The following is a 21,908-nucleotide window of genomic DNA, read 5'->3' as shown; positions in this document are numbered from 1 at the left end:
AGATCATACTGAATCACGAAAACTCCAAAAATTCTAGTTCAAACGGATGTATCACATATTAATATTTCGTATATTGATCAACATTCTTGAGATTGACTACAGTTATTATTTCTGTGTTGTTCATAAATTCTGAATCCCGATTAATAACTTAATGTTGCTGAATCTTTTGTTAACCCCTTTATCTCTGTTTAACTTGTCACTTTTTTCTGGCTCTCATAACATTGGGCTGCCACACTTTGGTTGGTAGTTTGTGAACTGACTACCTCTGTTTCGTGAAGTTGATTTCGGAGCACGTTCCCTGTTTGTTTTAGAGACGTCTGCTATTATTCACTGGCAGTTTTTGTATTTTTGTTGTATTTTTTTGTCTAGTCATCGTTTCCTAGTTAACTTCTCATATTTTTTGAGCAAACTGAGGTGAATTTATCTTCTTTGGGTAGGATGTCGTTTCTTAACTGATAGGAATATTTTTCTTATCGTGGTAATTTGGTTTTATCAAGTGTCTATGCCAGTTGAAAAAAGTACTGTCTGTGTGTTCTTATTTTTAGTTGTAGTTATATTCCTTCTTGCGATATTTCTCCTGTATATCTTCAGTGACTTTTCGAACGATTATTACTGTAATATAAGAAAGTTGTTGGCTATTACCGTCTTGTGAATTATTAAGCGTGTGATAGTGGTAATGAAGTTTGAGCACTGAGACAGACAATGAGGCAATCCAATATCTGGATATAGCATGATCAGATTCTACTTTTTTATGATTTCATGAAAAGGTGGTCGGCAAACAGTTTAACCGGCCGTTCGTGGCATTTACTTATGCTGGCCTGAGTACCGCTAGTAGTCTGTCCTTTTGCTAACGGATATAACAACTGGTAAGCAACTTTCAGTAAAAAATAGGCGAAGGAAGCAATCATAGCTCTATCTAAAGACAAAGATCAATGAACGCCAGAACCCAATGTGAAAGTAAAATAAAACTAGTTTTTAACGTCACGACTCTCGAAGCTGAACAACCTCGAATGTGGAAGATTTACACTAAACGTTGGATATTTCACGAAAAATGCCAGAGGTCATTAAAGATCAGTGCAGAAACACTGTCAAGAATTTATAGCTTGTTCATGTGGGCTTAGTCACTGCAGATCTCTCCTCTTTATGTTAAATATGCTATTCCCATAGTAAATCCTTCAAAGGTACCCACAAATAATACCTTTAACCACAAGGGTAGAGCTAGTCAGTATATATAATGATGTGACACCGACATAATATTATACAGATTAGATAGTAATATCAGAGTTGTTATTTGTAAAACAGTTCTACTGGGCCGGTAGCATCAATACGCTCACTAATATCGACCTTAGACCGAAATACAACGATCCCACACTATTTTGTGGTTAAAAAACTCATCAAACTTGTGGAGATTTATCTCAAAGTAAGCTGGAAATTCTGGGTTTTAAACAGATACACCTGGAAGATGAGATGGAATAATTAGCACGACTTTATAGACGACTAGACCATTCGATCAGTCCTCTACGGAACTGAACTGGCAAAACTTGCTTGTCCGTGGAGATTTTGGATAACCATTAACAATAGTGAACAAGTAGTCAAGTGTCAGGACTGATGGAGTATTATGGCAGCATCTTGTTGATCAATGGCAGTCTTTGTGATCAAGCTAAAGAAATGCCGGCTAGTCTTTTACTCAAGAAGTCAGCATCAGACAAAAATAACCTCAAGACCAGATGGAAAGCGTCACTAAAGGGGTCAGTTCGTATCTTCTTCTTGGCAATAAAAATAGATAAACCGAGGGGAACAACACGAACACACTCCAAATCTTGCTAACCAATAGAAATTCAAACGGGAGTCAATCGGTTTATGTTCCACTGGAATCCAACAAACTAGAGCCTAGTTCAGACGGAAAGCCTAATCCTAAATCTCCTTAACTTAGAAATTATATTGGTTAATGGGCTCTTGACTTTCTAGTCAGAGGCAGCCAGAGAACCTGCTAGAAGCGTACGGTGTAATTGCATTCTTATTTCTCGATTTTTACAAAACATTTGCCTTCATAAAGCACAAATTTTTATAGCTAAAATAAGGGGAAATGGACATCACAGACGCACTCCCATCGTGTGAGAACTGTGTGCTAGGGGTATCCATGTTTTCACCAAAGTTCACCTTCATGATCCTTCTTCTGATTGCCCCCGAACAACACCAAGGAAAAATACTGAAAACAAGGAGGGAAAACGGTTAGTGAATAAACAGAAGGAGAGATGAGGAAGAAGGTAAAAAAACAAACTGTCATTGAGACTAATTTAGGTGAGCGGATAAACATATGGTAGAAGTGCAATTTTTTGAAGTTACACTGAGTCCTGACCAAATTATCCATCTAGCCAAGATGTTTCTACGCCGGGCGGAAAACTACTGAAAGGTGAATGGTTTTACGAACATTATCAAGGCCACGAACGGGCTTATGTGTCAACCTTCTCACAATATATTACTATCATCTGTTCCCTTTAGTAATCTTGGTTACACGTTACGCATATAGCTCTTTTTATCATCTGTGATACTGACAATACGGTTCTTACTAAAACCATCTACATTCATATCTTATAAAATATCAACCCAGCTGAGCAATTTACTACAGTGAAGATTGTATCTTTTGTGGGAATTTGATCTTGCATGTAAACTGCTGTGCCTCATGTAACAAACTGTTATTTGGGAATCGATTATTATTATTATCATATTTAAGAAAGCCAGAACAAAGATTTCGCCAGAATAGAATAAATTGATTTTATTACGTTTACTTCTCGCCAGCTGCTCATATATCCTGTAGTACTTAAAAGCCATGATCACAAAGTGGGTTCAAATTATAAGCAAGAAAACTTTTAGTAAAATGTTGCTTTAACCGCTCATCAGAATAGCATAGCAAATGTGTAAATAAATTCAAAAGACTAAACGAAAAATTGTCAGCACATATATATGATGTGGTAAAAGAACAGCGATTTTAACAAAACACTGAGGGTCTGAAAATAAGTGAATATGCAATAAACAGACAATGGTAACAAATATAACTGAGTGTAGTTCGATTATCCACAACAAGATATTACTAGCCTACAAGACAATTAAAGCGAATGGAAGTTATGATGCAATTAATTTAAAAGAACGGTCAAACAGAATTCTGGAATGTGATGAAGCAACGTTTGGCATCAAGACGTCTTCGCTTTCAAAAGTATAAATTTGGTATCCGACAAAGCATCTTCGGGAAATTTCAGATAGTCTTTAAGTAAAATCCCGGTTCCTTATGCCCACCAAATTTTTTAGTAATTGTGCAGCTTAAAATATTTCATCCTGTTGTTAGAAGGCTTTCTGAACCGTCTTCGAAAAATTCGGTGTGTTTCCCACTTTCTGTTCGGCCAGTATAGCTGACGCATCAGATATATGTGAATTTACTGACACAGCGGTAACATTAAAAAGGGTAGTTATTGACCTTCGATTGAACTATTGACCATGTTTCACACAGGGCCAATGATTTGGCTGTAGGTTATGAGGACGGAATCGGAATCGAGATCACGACTTTTAAGAGTTACCCGCAAATTCAAATATCACGTACCATGAGCAGTAAAAAATGTTTTTAACATTGGCAAAATCTTTTAGAATTATTAGGAAAAATAACCATTTGGTACTACAGAGTAAAAATAAGTGTGTCAAGCAAAATGCGCTCAATCTAGTCTCCATAGCGTCACTAGTTCCACTGTGCTTTGTATACATTGGTTTTGATGAAATTTTTAAATAATTCGTCTGTAATTTTGATCTCGGGTATTTTCCGTTTCACTGTATTTTGGTTGTGGTAAGTGGCGTCAAAGCACGCTCAAGCTGTCCCAGTGGGTTTTTATGTGCTTTTGTGGCATTTGTTGAAATCGGTAAAAATAAGCACTGGAGTTAGTGATAGCGTGTAAAATATTATTTTTAAAGAACAAATTCTTATTTAAACGTTTCCTATGGCAAATTACTCCACCAAGTAGTGAAATGACAGTATCATTAGATAGATGATTCATTTACGAATGTGAAGCAAAATCTTAGTTATATGAGGAAGTCTTTTTCTGTTAGCGTCGTAACGTGCTAGAGTTGAAGTACATCATTGTCAGAAACAATTTTTTACGCAAATATGCCATTTGGAGCAATTTTATCATTTTCTGTAATACGCAGAATAATGACACAGAAATCCGTCATAACGAATGATACAGAGTCATTCACACAGAGATCTGGGTTTATTCGTTCGTAACTAGGGTTTCTACGCTGGAAACCAGGAGTAACTCAATAAACTACAGAGTTCATTGCTTCGCATCACAGACCAAAGTAAAAAGGCTGATATTGATCCATATATGTCGACTGATTTGAGTTAAATTAAGTCAAATATATTCTTTTAAGTTCCAGTGCACTAAATTAATGTTCAAGCAGAACTAGCGAGTCTTGCCAATTAATTATATGGTCTAATTTTTTGAATAATGTGACCGTGTTTATTTGTAATCGTGGATGCTGTCCTACATTTATGACGTTGTACTGTCGTTCACTGTTATACAGCAAATAAAATGCTTACTTTTTATTTAAAACTTGAACGTGTTGAATGAAGAATGTGAAAAACTTCAAAACCAATCAAGAATTGGTAGAACTTTGCTTCGTTCTACAGAACGCTTGAGTAACAAATAGCACACGTATAACAATCACTAGGATCATTTTGCTTCCTTGTTAACAGGAATTGGTAAATAACTGTGTCAATTATTGGGATTATCATAATGTGCATTAGAAAAACCAATTTACTTTGCTTGTGGACTGAGGATGGGATAAAAACCCATTCCAAAGCCGGAAAGCAGTTATGTTCAGCAGGTGTTTTTAAATACACAAATTTTCTTGTCCGTTTGTATTTTCACATCTCTAGGTCTAGGATTGTTAGCCGCCACTGTAAAGAAGACTACTCTATTCCTATCTTATTCGTTATCTGTATGCTAGATGGCCGAGAAGATATAAATTCAGTGAGAACATGAATACCAGTGTTCCTCAATGTATATATAAGTACTTGATACAGCTGAGTGAACACGACTGGACTAAGACTGTAGAGGTATTCAAATAAAACCGCAATCAGACGCTTTTGTGATTTGATTTAGTTTATATTGACACTGGGATTAAGGATCACCATCAAACAGACCCTAAAAACTATGAACTCATAGTGTAGTACCAACATAAAAACTTTTATTTTGTTTGCTTTGTTGTTTCATTTGCACGTATATGCTATCAAAATATTTCACTGACCTTATTTTTATTTAGGTAATACCCTCTCTGTAACCTCATATTAATCATACCTTTAAAAATGCCTCACCCTGATATATTCTGTCATTAATCATAACATCATTCGTATTCTTATGCACCCAAATTTACTTCCCAATTTCTGTTTTATCACTCACAAAACTAAATGAGTAACAGTAGTCTCTATAATGTCGATATTGTCGCCTCTATCCCAACACTGACAGCGTTTTTCACGGGTATCATTGACATGAGTCCAGAGTGACACTCTTGGTTTCTTATGTTCTTTTCGATATTTTTCTGTTCACTAACCGAACAAACACGCAGCATTCACCGTTTATCATCTTTTAGAGACTTCATCGTGCCACCTTTGCTGTGGATTTGTAGCCTTCAACCCTTACTGACTGTAACAGCAGTCATCGACTTTTCAAACTGTGACTACAAGTTGGTCAATAGCTTCGCACAACGAAATCACGACCACTCTTCACTGTTATACTTCTGTACTTACGGTTAGTCTGTTAGATATAGATATAACTAGAATTCGACACTAATTAATAGCTGTCAACGACACTGTCCGACTTACAACTTTAAACTAATGACAGTACAAATATGGATATCGATTGATAATACACTTATCCTACTATCGCTATAGCATCATTACTCTTGCGGCAGACTTAACGTTTGTCATCGGAGGAACTGAATTACTTGTCAAGGCTATATATTTCAGCGCGACTTGATAGAACAATAAAACGTTTTGTTCTTTTCATTATTTCTATGGTTAATCAATTTACGTTTAAGCAACGACCTACTAACATATTATGACTCGCTGTTTCCCGACCAGTTTCTGCCGCCTCCTTTCCATTTGTTTTACAGATAAGCAATACCTGGAGAATTTATAATATTCGTTTGGCACTCTCCGACGCGCGACTGCTCCCAACATGTTTGGTACCGATTCAAACGGCCGCTGAATCTGGTGGGGAGTATTGTAGGGCCAGTGAAATGTCACTGAGCCCTAGCCAAATCATCCGGCAGTTGGATCACTGAATGTCGAACAGATCGTCGCTCCCTGCCAAGGTCATGTACAACAACGCGCATTAGTTAATCATACGCCATGGACTGGCCCATGCGGCAGTGGTCTTACTTTCGCTTGTATCTACCTTAACTAATATATTTCTGTAATAACGTCCTTTGTGTTGTACAGTCTTCAAAGCATCTATGGTACCTTGATACGTCAATGGGGGTAGTCCACGTAAGGTGCTGACCACGAGGTGTGACTTCGACGTTAGTTGGTTCGTCACACTATTCACGTCTAACTCGAGTAGGCCTCCAATCATTTCGACATAGATCATCTACGTTGGTGATCAACACTGGTGAGCAAGACTTCGAATAACGCAACCTATCACTATAATCTTTATTATTGTATTCTATACTTATTCTTTTTCATTTTTATCATCGCCTATGTTAATCTATCACTGTGAACTTTCGTTGCTTCATGTCAATGTTGATTAGTATTTAAACCTAAATACTTAGTTCAATCGACAGAACTAACCAATCAACTACGATTATAATCGGCTATCGTGGTTCTTTAACAAGCATTAGCAGCATGTAAATGCTCCTGTGTAATATGTCTGTTAAAATATCAACCACTCGTGAGTATAGCCACAAGGCAACACGAACGCATATCTCTTTGTACCTTATCCACTGGTATAAATAAGACAAGATTAACTATCGACTATAAATTCATCTTTCTGCTTAACCACTATCCACTAGAATTTTTTTTTTTTTACCACTGCCTGCCTAATTTCCAATTGCTGAGTTCCATGGCCAAACAGAGGATACGAATGCTAGAAATTCACGGTACAATGCTGTGTTAATCGAACAATTTAATCAACAGTACCTCGTACATAATCCAGATTCAAACTACTGCCTACTTCATTACTTAAAGGCAAGAGTAACCCAGGCGAGTTTCATAATTTCATTAGATTATTTCGTACTATATTTATGATGCGTGATAACATTTCGTAGTTGCTTTCACGTAAACTAGTCATATATTCTGTCACTGCCGTCAAGTTTTAGTCGAAATCATGTACATTTATGACTCGTTAGTCGACATACTGTGGTAAAACATATTGCATGTACACGAGCACGCTTAGTCCATGTCCCAAGTGCACACGTTGTCGTACTTAATATGTCACTTAACGCTAGGTAATAAGCTCTTTGTATCAGCCTTTTACGAAATGGCCACGTTACCTGGACCCTCTAAACCTTAGTTACATTGGTGGTTACCATTTTAATTAATGTTTATTATACCCTTTGTATTTGCTAATAATTCACACGGTAAATCATGGCTCGATTTCCTTATTACACGACAGTCATTTTAATTCTATTTTCGGTTTATTTACATGCGATACGGGTTCGGAAAATATCTAAACGTCCTCGAAAATTCTCCACGAACCCAACCATAGTTTTCGTATATGTTTTTATTCACACATCCAACTGTTACGCTAATCATACCTAAACGAACGTTCAGTGCAACTGTCAGTATACGTAAGAACGATGTTATTTAGACTTGACATTGTAACACATCTGAACTATTGTAGTTGTTCTATGTCGATGTCGTACTTCATTTTATGAAGTATTGTTTCCTCGTGGCTGTTATTTAACAGATGATTCCGGTACATCAATCGGCTGTTCAACTACTCGACGATTTACAACCTGTCCAGTTCAATTGGTGGTCTGACGACAATATCATTCGCGCGAATCATCAGTTTATGCAGTCGAGCGAATCTCCTGCAAACTGAAAACGATATTGTCGCCTCTATCCCAACACTGACAGCGTTTTCACGGGTATCATTGACATGAGTCCAGAGTGACACTCTTGGTTTCTTATGTTCTTTTCGATATTTTTCTGTTCACTAACCGAACAAACACGCAGCATTCACCGTTTATCATCTTTTAGAGACTTCATCGTGCCACCTTTGCTGTGGATTTGTAGCCTTCAACCCTTACTGACTGTAACAGCAGTCATGGACTTTTCAAACTGTGACTACAAGTTGGTCAATAGCTTCGCACAACGAAATCACGACCACTCTTCACTGTTATACTTCTGTACTTACGGTTAGTCTGTTAGATATAGATATAACTAGAATTCGACACTAATTAATGGCTGTCAACGACACTGCCCGACTTACAACTTTAAACTAATGACAGTACAAATATGGATATCGATTGATAATACACTTATCCTACTATCGCTATAGCATCATTACTCTTGCGGCAGACTTAACGTTTGTCATCGGAGGAACTGAATTACTTGTCAAGGCTATATATTTCAGCGCGACTTGATAGAACAATAAAACGTTTTGTTCTTTTCATTATTTCTATGGTTAATCGCTTTACGTTTAACCAACGTCCTACTAACATATTATGACTCGCTGTTTCCCGACCAGTTTCTGCCGCCTCCTTTCCATTTGTTTTACAGATAAGCAATACCTGGAGAATTTATAATATTCGTTTGGCACTCTCTGGCGCGCGACTGCTCCCAACATGTTTGGTACCGATTCAAACGGCCGCTGAATCTGGTGGGGAGTATTGTAGGGCCAGTGAAATGTCACTGAGCCCTAGCCAAATCATCCGGCAGTTGGATCACTGAATGTCGAACAGATCGTCGCTCCCTGCCAAGGTCATGTACAACTGACGCGCATTAGTTAATTGTATGTCATGGACTGGCCCATGCGGCAGTGGTCTTACTTTGGCTTGTATCTACTTTAACTAATATATTTCTGTAATAACGTCCTTTGTGTTGTACAGTCTTCAAAGCATCTATAGTACCTTGTTACGTCAATGGGGATAGTCCACGTAAGGTGCTGACCACGAGGTGTGACTTCGACGTTAGTTGGTTCGTCACACTATTCACGTCTAACTCGAGTAGGCCTCCAATCATTTCGACATAGATCATCTACGTTGGTGATCTACACTGGTGAGCAAGACTTCGAATAACGCAACCTATCACTATAATCTTTATTATTGTATTCTATACTTATTCTTTTTCATTTTTATCATCGCCTATGTTAATCTGTTACTGTGAACTTTCGTTGCTTCATGTCAATGTTGATTAGCATTTAAACCTAAATAATTCGTTCAATCGACAGAACTAACCAATCAACTACGATTATAATCGGCTATCGTGGTTCTTTAACAAGCATTAGCAGCATGTAAATGCTCCTGTGTAATATGTCTGTTAAAATATCAACCACTCGTGAGTATAGCCACAAGGCAACACGAACGCATATCTCTTGTACCTTATCCACTGGTATAAATAAGACAAGATTAACTATCGACTATAAATTCATCTTTCTGCTTAACCACTATCCACTAGAATGTTCTGCTTTTACCACTGCCTGCCTAATTTCCAATTGCTGAGTTCCATGGCCAAACAGAGGATACGAATGCTAGAAATTCACGTCTACAACGCTGTGTTAATCGAAAAATTTAATCAACAGTACCTCGTACATAATCCAGATTCAAACTACTGCCTACTTCATTACTTAAAGGCAAGGGTAACCCAGGCGAGTTTCATAATTTCATTAGATTATTTCGTACTATATTTATGATGCGTGATAACATTTCGTAGTTGCTTTCACGTAAACTAGTCATATATTCTGTCACTGCCGTCAAGTTTTAGTCGAAATCATGTACATTTATGACTCGTTAGTCGACATACTGTGGTAAAACATATTGCATGTACACGAGCACGCTTAGTCCATGTCCCAAGTACACATGTTGTCGTACTTAATATGTCACTTAACGCTAGGTAATAAGCTCTTTGTATCAGCCTTTTACGAAATGGCCACGTTACCTGGACCCTCTAAACCTTAGTTACATTGGTGGTTACCATTTTAATTAATGTTTATTATACCCCTTGTATTTGCTAATAATTCACACGGTAAATCATGGCTCGATTTCCTTATTACACGACAGTCATTTTAATTCTATTTTCGGTTTATTTACATGCGATACGGGTTTGGAAAATATCTAAACGTCCTCGAAAATTCTCCACGAACCCAACCATAGTTTCGTATATGTTTTTATTCACACATCCAACTGTTACGCTAATCATACCTAAGCGAACGTTCAGTGCAACTGTCAATATACGTAAGAACGATGTTATTTAGACTTGACATTGTAACACATCTGAACTATTGTAGTTGTTCTACTTCGATGTCGTACTTCATTTTATGAAGTATTGTTTCCTCGTGGCTGTTATTTAACAGATGATTCCGGTACATCAATCGGCTGTTCAACTACTCGACGATTTACAACCTGTCCAGTTCAATTGGTGGTCTGACGACAATATCATTCGCGCGAATCATCAGTTTATGCAGTCGAGCGAATCTCCTGCAAACTGAAAACGATATTGTCGCCTCTATCCCAACACTGACAGCGTTTTTCACGGGTATCATTGACATGAGTCCAGAGTGACACTCTTGGTTTCTTATGTTCTTTTCGATATTTTTCTGTTCACTAACCGAACAAACACGCAGCATTCACCGTTTATCATCTTTTAGAGACTTCATCGTGCCACCTTTGCTGTGGATTTGTAGCCTTCAACCCTTACTGACTGTAACAGCAGTCATCGACTTTTCAAACTGTGACTACAAGTTGGTCAATAGCTTCGCACAACGAAATAACGACCACTCTTCACTGTTATACTTCTGTACTTACGGTTAGTCTGTTAGATATAGATATAACTAGAATTCGACACTAATTAATGGCTGTCAACGACACTGCCCGACTTACAACTTTAAACTAATGACAGTACAAATATGGATATCGATTGATAATACACTTATCCTACTATCGCTATAGCATCATTACTCTTGCGGCAGACTTAACGTTTGTCATCGGAGGAACTGAATTACTTGTCAAGGCTATATATTTCAGCGCGACTTGATAGAACAATAAAACGTTTTGTTCTTTTCATTATTTCTATGGTTAATCTTTACGTTTAAGCAACGACCTACTAACATATTATGACTCGCTGTTTCCCGACCAGTTTCTGCCGCCTCCTTTCCATTTGTTTTACAGATAAGCAATACCTGGAGAATTTATAATATTCGTTTGACACTCTCGGCGCGCGACTGCTCCCAACATGTTTGGTACCGATTCAAACGGCCGCTGAATCTGGTGGGGAGTATTGTAGGGCCAGTGAAATGTCACTGAGCCCTAGCCAAATCATCCGGCAGTTGGATCACTGAATGTCGAACAGATCGTCGCTCCCTGCCAAGGTCATGTACAACTGACGCGCATTAGTTAATTGTATGTCATGGACTGGCCCATGCGGCAGTGGTCTTACTTTGGCTTGTATCTACTTTAACTAATATATTTCTGTAATAACGTCCTTTGTGTTGTACAGTCTTCAAAGCATCTATAGTACCTTGTTACGTCAATGGGATAGTCCACGTAAGGTGCTGACCACGAGGTGTGACTTCGACGTTAGTTGGTTCGTCACACTATTCACGTCTAACTCGAGTAGGCCTCCAATCATTTCGACATAGATCATCTACGTTGGTGATCTACACTGGTGAGCAAGACTTCGAATAACGCAACCTATCACTATAATCTTTATTATTGTATTCTATACTTATTCTTTTTCATTTTTATCATCGCCTATGTTAATCTGTTACTGTGAACTTTCGTTGCTTCATGTCAATGTTGATTAGCATTTAAACCTAAATAATTCGTTCAATCGACAGAACTAACCAATCAACTACGATTATAATCGGCTATCGTGGTTCTTTAACAAGCATTAGCAGCATGTAAATGCTCCTGTGTAATATGTCTGTTAAAATATCAACCACTCGTGAGTATAGCCACAAGGCAACACGAACGCATATCTCTTTGTACCTTATCCACTGGTATAAATAAGACAAGATTAACTATCGACTATAAATTCATCTTTCTGCTTAACCACTATCCACTAGAATGTTCTGCTTTTTACCACTGCCTGCCTAATTTCCAATTGCTGAGTTCCATGGCCAAACAGAGGATACGAATGCTAGAAATTCACGTCTACAACGCTGTGTTAATCGAAAAATTTAATCAACAGTACCTCGTACATAATCCAGATTCAAACTACTGCCTACTTCATTACTTAAAGGCAAGGGTAACCCAGGCGAGTTTCATAATTTCATTAGATTATTTCGTACTATATTTATGATGCGTGATAACATTTCGTAGTTGCTTTCACGTAAACTAGTCATATATTCTGTCACTGCCGTCAAGTTTTAGTCGAAATCATGTACATTTATGACTCGTTAGTCGACATACTGTGGTAAAACATATTGCATGTACACGAGCACGCTTAGTCCATGTCCCAAGTACACATGTTGTCGTACTTAATATGTCACTTAACGCTAGGTAATAAGCTCTTTGTATCAGCCTTTTACGAAATGGCCACGTTACCTGGACCCTCTAAACCTTAGTTACATTGGTGGTTACCATTTTAATTAATGTTTATTATACCCTTGTATTTGCTAATAATTCACACGGTAAATCATGGCTCGATTTCCTTATTACACGACAGTCATTTTAATTCTATTTTCGGTTTATTTACATGCGATACGGGTTTGGAAAATATCTAAACGTCCTCGAAAATTCTCCACGAACCCAACCATAGTTTCGTATATGTTTTTATTCACACATCCAACTGTTACGCTAATCATACCTAAGCGAACGTTCAGTGCAACTGTCAATATACGTAAGAACGATGTTATTTAGACTTGACATTGTAACACATCTGAACTATTGTAGTTGTTCTACTTCGATGTCGTACTTCATTTTATGAAGTATTGTTTCCTCGTGGCTGTTATTTAACAGATGATTCCGGTACATCAATCGGCTGTTCAACTACTCGACGATTTACAACCTGTCCAGTTCAATTGGTGGTCTGACGACAATATCATTCGCGCGAATCATCAGTTTATGCAGTCGAGCGAATCTCCTGCAAACTGAAAACGATATTGTCGCCTCTATCCCAACACTGACAGCGTTTTTCACGGGTATCATTGACATGAGTCCAGAGTGACACTCTTGGTTTCTTATGTTCTTTTCGATATTTTTCTGTTCACTAACCGAACAAACACGCAGCATTCACCGTTTATCATCTTTTAGAGACTTCATCGTGCCACCTTTGCTGTGGATTTGTAGCCTTCAACCCTTACTGACTGTAACAGCAGTCATCGACTTTTCAAACTGTGACTACAAGTTGGTCAATAGCTTCGCACAACGAAATAACGACCACTCTTCACTGTTATACTTCTGTACTTACGGTTAGTCTGTTAGATATAGATATAACTAGAATTGACACTAATTAATGGCTGTCAACGACACTGCCGACTTACAACTTTAAACTAATGACAGTACAAATATGGATATCGATTGATAATACACTTATCCTACTATCGCTATAGCATCATTACTCTTGCGGCAGACTTAACGTTTGTCATCGGAGGAACTGAATTACTTGTCAAGGCTATATATTTCAGCGCGACTTGATAGAACAATAAAACGTTTTGTTCTTTTCATTATTTCTATGGTTAATCAATTTACGTTTAAGCAACGACCTACTAACATATTATGACTCGCTGTTTCCCGACCAGTTTCTGCCGCCTCCTTTCCATTTGTTTTACAGATAAGCAATACCTGGAGAATTTATAATATTCGTTTGGCACTCTCCGGCGCGCGACTGCTCCCAACATGTTTGGTACCGATTCAAACGGCCGCTGAATCTGGTGGGGAGTATTGTAGGGCCAGTGAAATGTCACTGAGCCCTAGCCAAATCATCCGGCAGTTGGATCACTGAATGTCGAACAGATCGTCGCTCCCTGCCAAGGTCATGTACAACTGACGCGCATTAGTTAATTGTATGTCATGGACTGGCCCATGCGGCAGTGGTCTTACTTTGGCTTGTATCTACTTTAACTAATATATTTCTGTAATAACGTCCTTTGTGTTGTACAGTCTTCAAAGCATCTATAGTACCTTGTTACGTCAATGGGGATAGTCCACGTAAGGTGCTGACCACGAGGTGTGACTTCGACGTTAGTTGGTTCGTCACACTATTCACGTCTAACTCGAGTAGGCCTCCAATCATTTCGACATAGATCATCTACGTTGGTGATCTACACTGGTGAGCAAGACTTCGAATAACGCAACCTATCACTATAATCTTTATTATTGTATTCTATACTTATTCTTTTTCATTTTTATCATCGCCTATGTTAATCTGTTACTGTGAACTTTCGTTGCTTCATGTCAATGTTGATTAGCATTTAAACCTAAATATTAGTTCAATCGACAGAACTAACCAATCAACTACGATTATAATCGGCTATCGTGGTTCTTTAACAAGCATTAGCAGCATGTAAATGCTCCTGTGTAATATGTCTGTTAAAATATCAACCACTCGTGAGTATAGCCACAAGGCAACACGAACGCATATCTCTTTGTACCTTATCCACTGGTATAAATAAGACAAGATTAACTATCGACTATAAATTCATCTTTCTGCTTAACCACTATCCACTAGAATGTTCTGCTTTACCACTGCCTGCCTAATTTCCAATTGCTGAGTTCCATGGCCAAACAGGATATACGAATGCTAGAAATTCACGTCTTACAACGCTGTGTTAATCGAAAAATTTAATCAACAGTACCTCGTACATAATCCAGATTCAAACTACTGCCTACTTCATTACTTAAAGGCAAGGGTAACCCAGGCGAGTTTCATAATTTCATTAGATTATTTCGTACTATATTTATGATGCGTGATAACATTTCGTAGTTGCTTTCACGTAAACTAGTCATATATTCTGTCACTGCCGTCAAGTTTTAGTCGAAATCATGTACATTTATGACTCGTTAGTCGACATACTGTGGTAAAACATATTGCATGTACACGAGCACGCTTAGTCCATGTCCCAAGTACACATGTTGTCGTACTTAATATGTCACTTAACGCTAGGTAATAAGCTCTTTGTATCAGCCTTTTACGAAATGGCCACGTTACCTGGACCCTCTAAACCTTAGTTACATTGGTGGTTACCATTTTAATTAATGTTTATTATACCCCTTGTATTTGCTAATAATTCACACGGTAAATCATGGCTCGATTTCCTTATTACACGACAGTCATTTTAATTCTATTTTCGGTTTATTTACATGCGATACGGGTTTGGAAAATATCTAAACGTCCTCGAAAATTCTCCACGAACCCAACCATAGTTTCGTATATGTTTTTATTCACACATCCAACTGTTACGCTAATCATACCTAAGCGAACGTTCAGTGCAACTGTCAATATACGTAAGAACGATGTTATTTAGACTTGACATTGTAACACATCTGAACTATTGTAGTTGTTCTACTTCGATGTCGTACTTCATTTTATGAAGTATTGTTTCCTCGTGGCTGTTATTTAACAGATGATTCCGGTACATCAATCGGCTGTTCAACTACTCGACGATTTACAACCTGTCCAGTTCAATTGGTGGTCTGACGACAATATCATTCGCGCGAATCATCAGTTTATGCAGTCGAGCGAATCTCCTGCAAACTGAAAACGATATTGTCGCCTCTATCCCAACACTGACAGCGTTTTCACGGGTATCATTGACATGAGTCCAGAGTGACACTCTTGGTTTCTTATGTTCTTTTCGATATTTTCTGTTCACTAACCGAACAAACACGCAGCATTCACCGTTTATCATCTTTTAGAGACTTCATCGTGCCACCTTTGCTGTGGATTTGTAGCCTTCAACCCTTACTGACTGTAACAGCAGTCATCGACTTTTCAAACTGTGACTACAAGTTGGTCAATAGCTTCGCACAACGAAATAACGACCACTCTTCACTGTTATACTTCTGTACTTACGGTTAGTCTGTTAGATATAGATATAACTAGAATTCGACACTAATTAATGGCTGTCAACGACACTGCCCGACTTACAACTTTAAACTAATGACAGTACAAATATGGATATCGATTGATAATACACTTATCCTACTATCGCTATAGCATCATTACTCTTGCGGCAGACTTAACGTTTGTCATCGGAGGAACTGAATTACTTGTCAAGGCTATATATTTCAGCGCGACTTGATAGAACAATAAAACGTTTTGTTCTTTTCATTATTTCTATGGTTAATCAATTTACGTTTAAGCAACGACCTACTAACATATTATGACTCGCTGTTTCCCGACCAGTTTCTGCCGCCTCCTTTCCATTTGTTTTACAGATAAGCAATACCTGGAGAATTTATAATATTCGTTTGACACTCCGGCGCGCGACTGCTCCCAACATGTTTGGTACCGATTCAAACGGCCGCTGAATCTGGTGGGGGAGTATTGTAGGGCCAGTGAAATGTCACTGAGCCCTAGCCAAATCATCCGGCAGTTGGATCACTGAATGTCGAACAGATCGTCGCCCCTGCCAAGGTCATGTACAACTGACGCGCATTAGTTAATTGTATGTCATGGACTGGCCCATGCGGCAGTGGTCTTACTTTGGCTTGTATCTACTTTAATAATATATTTCTGTAATAACGTCCTTTGTGTTGTACAGTCTTCAAAGCATCTATAGTACCTTGTTACGTCAATGGGGATAGTCCACGTAAGGTGCTGACCACGAGGTGTGACTTCGACGTTAGTTGGTTCGTCACACTATTCACGTCTAACTCGAGTAGGCCTCCAATCATTTCGACATAGATCATCTACGTTGGTGATCTACACTGGTGAGCAAGACTTCGAATAACGCAACCTATCACTATAATCTTTATTATTGTATTCTATACTTATTCTTTTTCATTTTTATCATCGCCTATGTTAATCTGTTACTGTGAACTTTCGTTGCTTCATGTCAATGTTGATTAGCATTTAAACCTAAATAATTCGTTCAATCGACAGAACTAACCAATCAACTACGATTATAATCGGCTATCGTGGTTCTTTAACAAGCATTAGCAGCATGTAAATGCTCCTGTGTAATATGTCTGTTAAAATATCAACCACTCGTGAGTATAGCCACAAGGCAACACGAACGCATATCTCTTTGTACCTTATCCACTGGTATAAATAAGACAAGATTAACTATCGACTATAAATTCATCTTTCTGCTTAACCACTATCCACTAGAATGTTCTGCTTTTTTACCACTGCCTGCCTAATTTCCAATTGCTGAGTTCCATGGCCAAACAGAGGATACGAATGCTAGAAATTCACGTCTACAACGCTGTGTTAATCGAAAATTTAATCAACAGTACCTCGTACATAATCCAGATTCAAACTACTGCCTACTTCATTACTTAAAGGCAAGGGTAACCCAGGCGAGTTTCATAATTTCATTAGATTATTTCGTACTATATTTATGATGCGTGATAACATTTCGTAGTTGCTTTCACGTAAACTAGTCATATATTCTGTCACTGCCGTCAAGTTTTAGTCGAAATCATGTACATTTATGACTCGTTAGTCGACATACTGTGGTAAAACATATTGCATGTACACGAGCACGCTTAGTCCATGTCCCAAGTACACATGTTGTCGTACTTAATATGTCACTTAACGCTAGGTAATAAGCTCTTTGTATCAGCCTTTTACGAAATGGCCACGTTACCTGGACCCTCTAAACCTTAGTTACATTGGTGGTTACCATTTTAATTAATGTTTATTATACCCCTTGTATTTGCTAATAATTCACACGGTAAATCATGGCTCGATTTCCTTATTACACGACAGTCATTTTAATTCTATTTTCGGTTTATTTACATGCGATACGGGTTTGGAAAATATCTAAACGTCCTCGAAAATTCTCCACGAACCCAACCATAGTTTCGTATATGTTTTTATTCACACATCCAACTGTTACGCTAATCATACCTAAGCGAACGTTCAGTGCAACTGTCAATATACGTAAGAACGATGTTATTTAGACTTGACATTGTAACACATCTGAACTATTGTAGTTGTTCTACTTCGATGTCGTACTTCATTTTATGAAGTATTGTTTCCTCGTGGCTGTTATTTAACAGATGATTCCGGTACATCAATCGGCTGTTCAACTACTCGACGATTTACAACCTGTCCAGTTCAATTGGTGGTCTGACGACAATATCATTCGCGCGAATCATCAGTTTATGCAGTCGAGCGAATCTCCTGCAAACTGAAAACGATATTGTCGCCTCTATCCCAACACTGACAGCGTTTTTCACGGGTATCATTGACATGAGTCCAGAGTGACACTCTTGGTTTCTTATGTTCTTTTCGATATTTTTCTGTTCACTAACCGAACAAACACGCAGCATTCACCGTTTATCATCTTTTAGAGACTTCATCGTGCCACCTTTGCTGTGGATTTGTAGCCTTCAACCCTTACTGACTGTAACAGCAGTCATCGACTTTTCAAACTGTGACTACAAGTTGGTCAATAGCTTCGCACAACGAAATAACGACCACTCTTCACTGTTATACTTCTGTACTTACGGTTAGTCTGTTAGATATAGATATAACTAGAATTCGACACTAATTAATGGCTGTCAACGACACTGCCCGACTTACAACTTTAAACTAATGACAGTACAAATATGGATATCGATTGATAATACACTTATCCTACTATCGCTATAGCATCATTACTCTTGCGGCAGACTTAACGTTTGTCATCGGAGGAACTGAATTACTTGTCAAGGCTATATATTTCAGCGCGACTTGATAGAACAATAAAACGTTTTGTTCTTTTCATTATTTCTATGGTTAATCAATTTACGTTTAAGCAACGACCTACTAACATATTATGACTCGCTGTTTCCCGACCAGTTTCTGCCGCCTCCTTTCCATTTGTTTTACAGATAAGCAATACCTGGAGAATTTATAATATTCGTTTGGCACTCTCCGGCGCGCGACTGCTCCCAACATGTTTGGTACCGATTCAACCGGCCGCTGAATCTGGTGGGGAGTATTGTAGGGCCAGTGAAATGTCACTGAGCCCTAGCCAAATCATCCGGCAGTTGGATCACTGAATGTCGAACAGATCGTCGCTCCCTGCCAAGGTCATGTACAACTGACGCGCATTAGTTAATTGTATGTCATGGACTGGCCCATGCGGCAGTGGTCTTACTTTGGCTTGTATCTACTTTAACTAATATATTTCTGTAATAACGTCCTTTGTGTTGTACAGTCTTCAAAGCATCTATAGTACCTTGTTACGTCAATGGGGATAGTCCACGTAAGGTGCTGACCACGAGGTGTGACTTCGACGTTAGTTGGTTCGTCACACTATTCACGTCTAACTCGAGTAGGCCTCCAATCATTTCGACATAGATCATCTACGTTGGTGATCTACACTGGTGAGCAAGACTTCGAATAACGCAACCTATCACTATAATCTTTATTATTGTATTCTATACTTATTCTTTTTCATTTTTATCATCGCCTATGTTAATCTGTTACTGTGAACTTTCGTTGCTTCATGTCAATGTTGATTAGCATTTAAACCTAAATAATTCGTTCAATCGACAGAACTAACCAATCAACTACGATTATAATCGGCTATCGTGGTTCTTTAACAAGCATTAGCAGCATGTAAATGCTCCTGTGTAATATGTCTGTTAAAATATCAACCACTCGTGAGTATAGCCACAAGGCAACACGAACGCATATCTCCTTGTACCTTATCCACTGGTATAAATAAGACAAGATTAACTATCGACTATAAATTCATCTTTCTGCTTAACCACTATCCACTAGAATGTTCTGCTTTTTTTACCACTGCCTGCCTAATTTCCAATTGCTGAGTTCCATGGCCAAACAGAGGATACGAATGCTAGAAATTCACGTCTACAACGCTGTGTTAATCGAAAATTTAATCAACAGTACCTCGTACATAATCCAGATTCAAACTACTGCCTACTTCATTACTTAAAGGCAAGGGTAACCCAGGCGAGTTTCATAATTTCATTAGATTATTTCGTACTATATTTATGATGCGTGATAACATTTCGTAGTTGCTTTCACGTAAACTAGTCATATATTCTGTCACTGCCGTCAAGTTTTAGTCGAAATCATGTACATTTATGACTCGTTAGTCGACATACTGTGGTAAAACATATTGCATGTACACGAGCACGCTTAGTCCATGTCCCAAGTACACATGTTGTCGTACTTAATATGTCACTTAACGCTAGGTAATAAGCTCTTTGTATCAGCCTTTTACGAAATGGCCACGTTACCTGGACCCTCTAAACCTTAGTTACATTGGTGGTTACCATTTTAATTAATGTTTATTATACCCCTTGTATTTGCTAATAATTCACACGGTAAATCATGGCTCGATTTCCTTATTACACGACAGTCATTTTAATTCTATTTTCGGTTTATTTACATGCGATACGGGTTTGGAAAATATCTAAACGTCCTCGAAAATTCTCCACGAACCCAACCATAGTTTCGTATATGTTTTTATTCACACATCCAACTGTTACGCTAATCATACCTAAGCGAACGTTCAGTGCAACTGTCAATATACGTAAGAACGATGTTATTTAGACTTGACATTGTAACACATCTGAACTATTGTAGTTGTTCTACTTCGATGTCGTACTTCATTTTATGAAGTATTGTTTCCTCGTGGCTGTTATTTAACAGATGATTCCGGTACATCAATCGGCTGTTCAACTACTCGACGATTTACAACCTGTCCAGTTCAATTGGTGGTCTGACGACAATATCATTCGCGCGAATCATCAGTTTATGCAGTCGAGCGAATCTCCTGCAAACTGAAAACGATATTGTCGCCTCTATCCCAACACTGACAGCGTTTTTCACGGGTATCATTGACATGAGTCCAGAGTGACACTCTTGGTTTCTTATGTTCTTTCGATATTTTTCTGTTCACTAACCGAACAAACACGCAGCATTCACCGTTTATCATCTTTTAGAGACTTCATCGTGCCACCTTTGCTGTGGATTTGTAGCCTTCAACCCTTACTGACTGTAACAGCAGTCATCGACTTTTCAAACTGTGACTACAAGTTGGTCAATAGCTTCGCACAACGAAATAACGACCACTCTTCACTGTTATACTTCTGTACTTACGGTTAGTCTGTTAGATATAGATATAACTAGAATTCGACACTAATTAATGGCTGTCAACGACACTGCCCGACTTACAACTTTAAACTAATGACAGTACAAATATGGATATCGATTGATAATACACTTATCCTACTATCGCTATAGCATCATTACTCTTGCGGCAGACTTAACGTTTGTCATCGGAGGAACTGAATTACTTGTCAAGGCTATATATTTCAGCGCGACTTGATAGAACAATAAAACGTTTTGTTCTTTTCATTATTTCTATGGTTAATCAATTTACGTTTAAGCAACGACCTACTAACATATTATGACTCGCTGTTTCCCGACCAGTTTCTGCCGCCTCCTTTCCATTTGTTTTACAGATAAGCAATACCTGGAGAATTTATAATATTCGTTTGGCACTCTCCGGCGCGCGACTGCTCCCAACATGTTTGGTACCGATTCAAACGGCCGCTGAATCTGGTGGGGAGTA

This window comes from Schistosoma haematobium, chromosome 1 (genome assembly GCF_000699445.3).
Source record: "Schistosoma haematobium chromosome 1, whole genome shotgun sequence".
Lineage (NCBI taxonomy): Eukaryota > Metazoa > Platyhelminthes > Trematoda > Strigeidida > Schistosomatidae > Schistosoma > Schistosoma haematobium.
The sequence above is the reverse complement of the archived record's forward strand: the minus strand, read 5'-3'. Positions refer to the sequence as shown.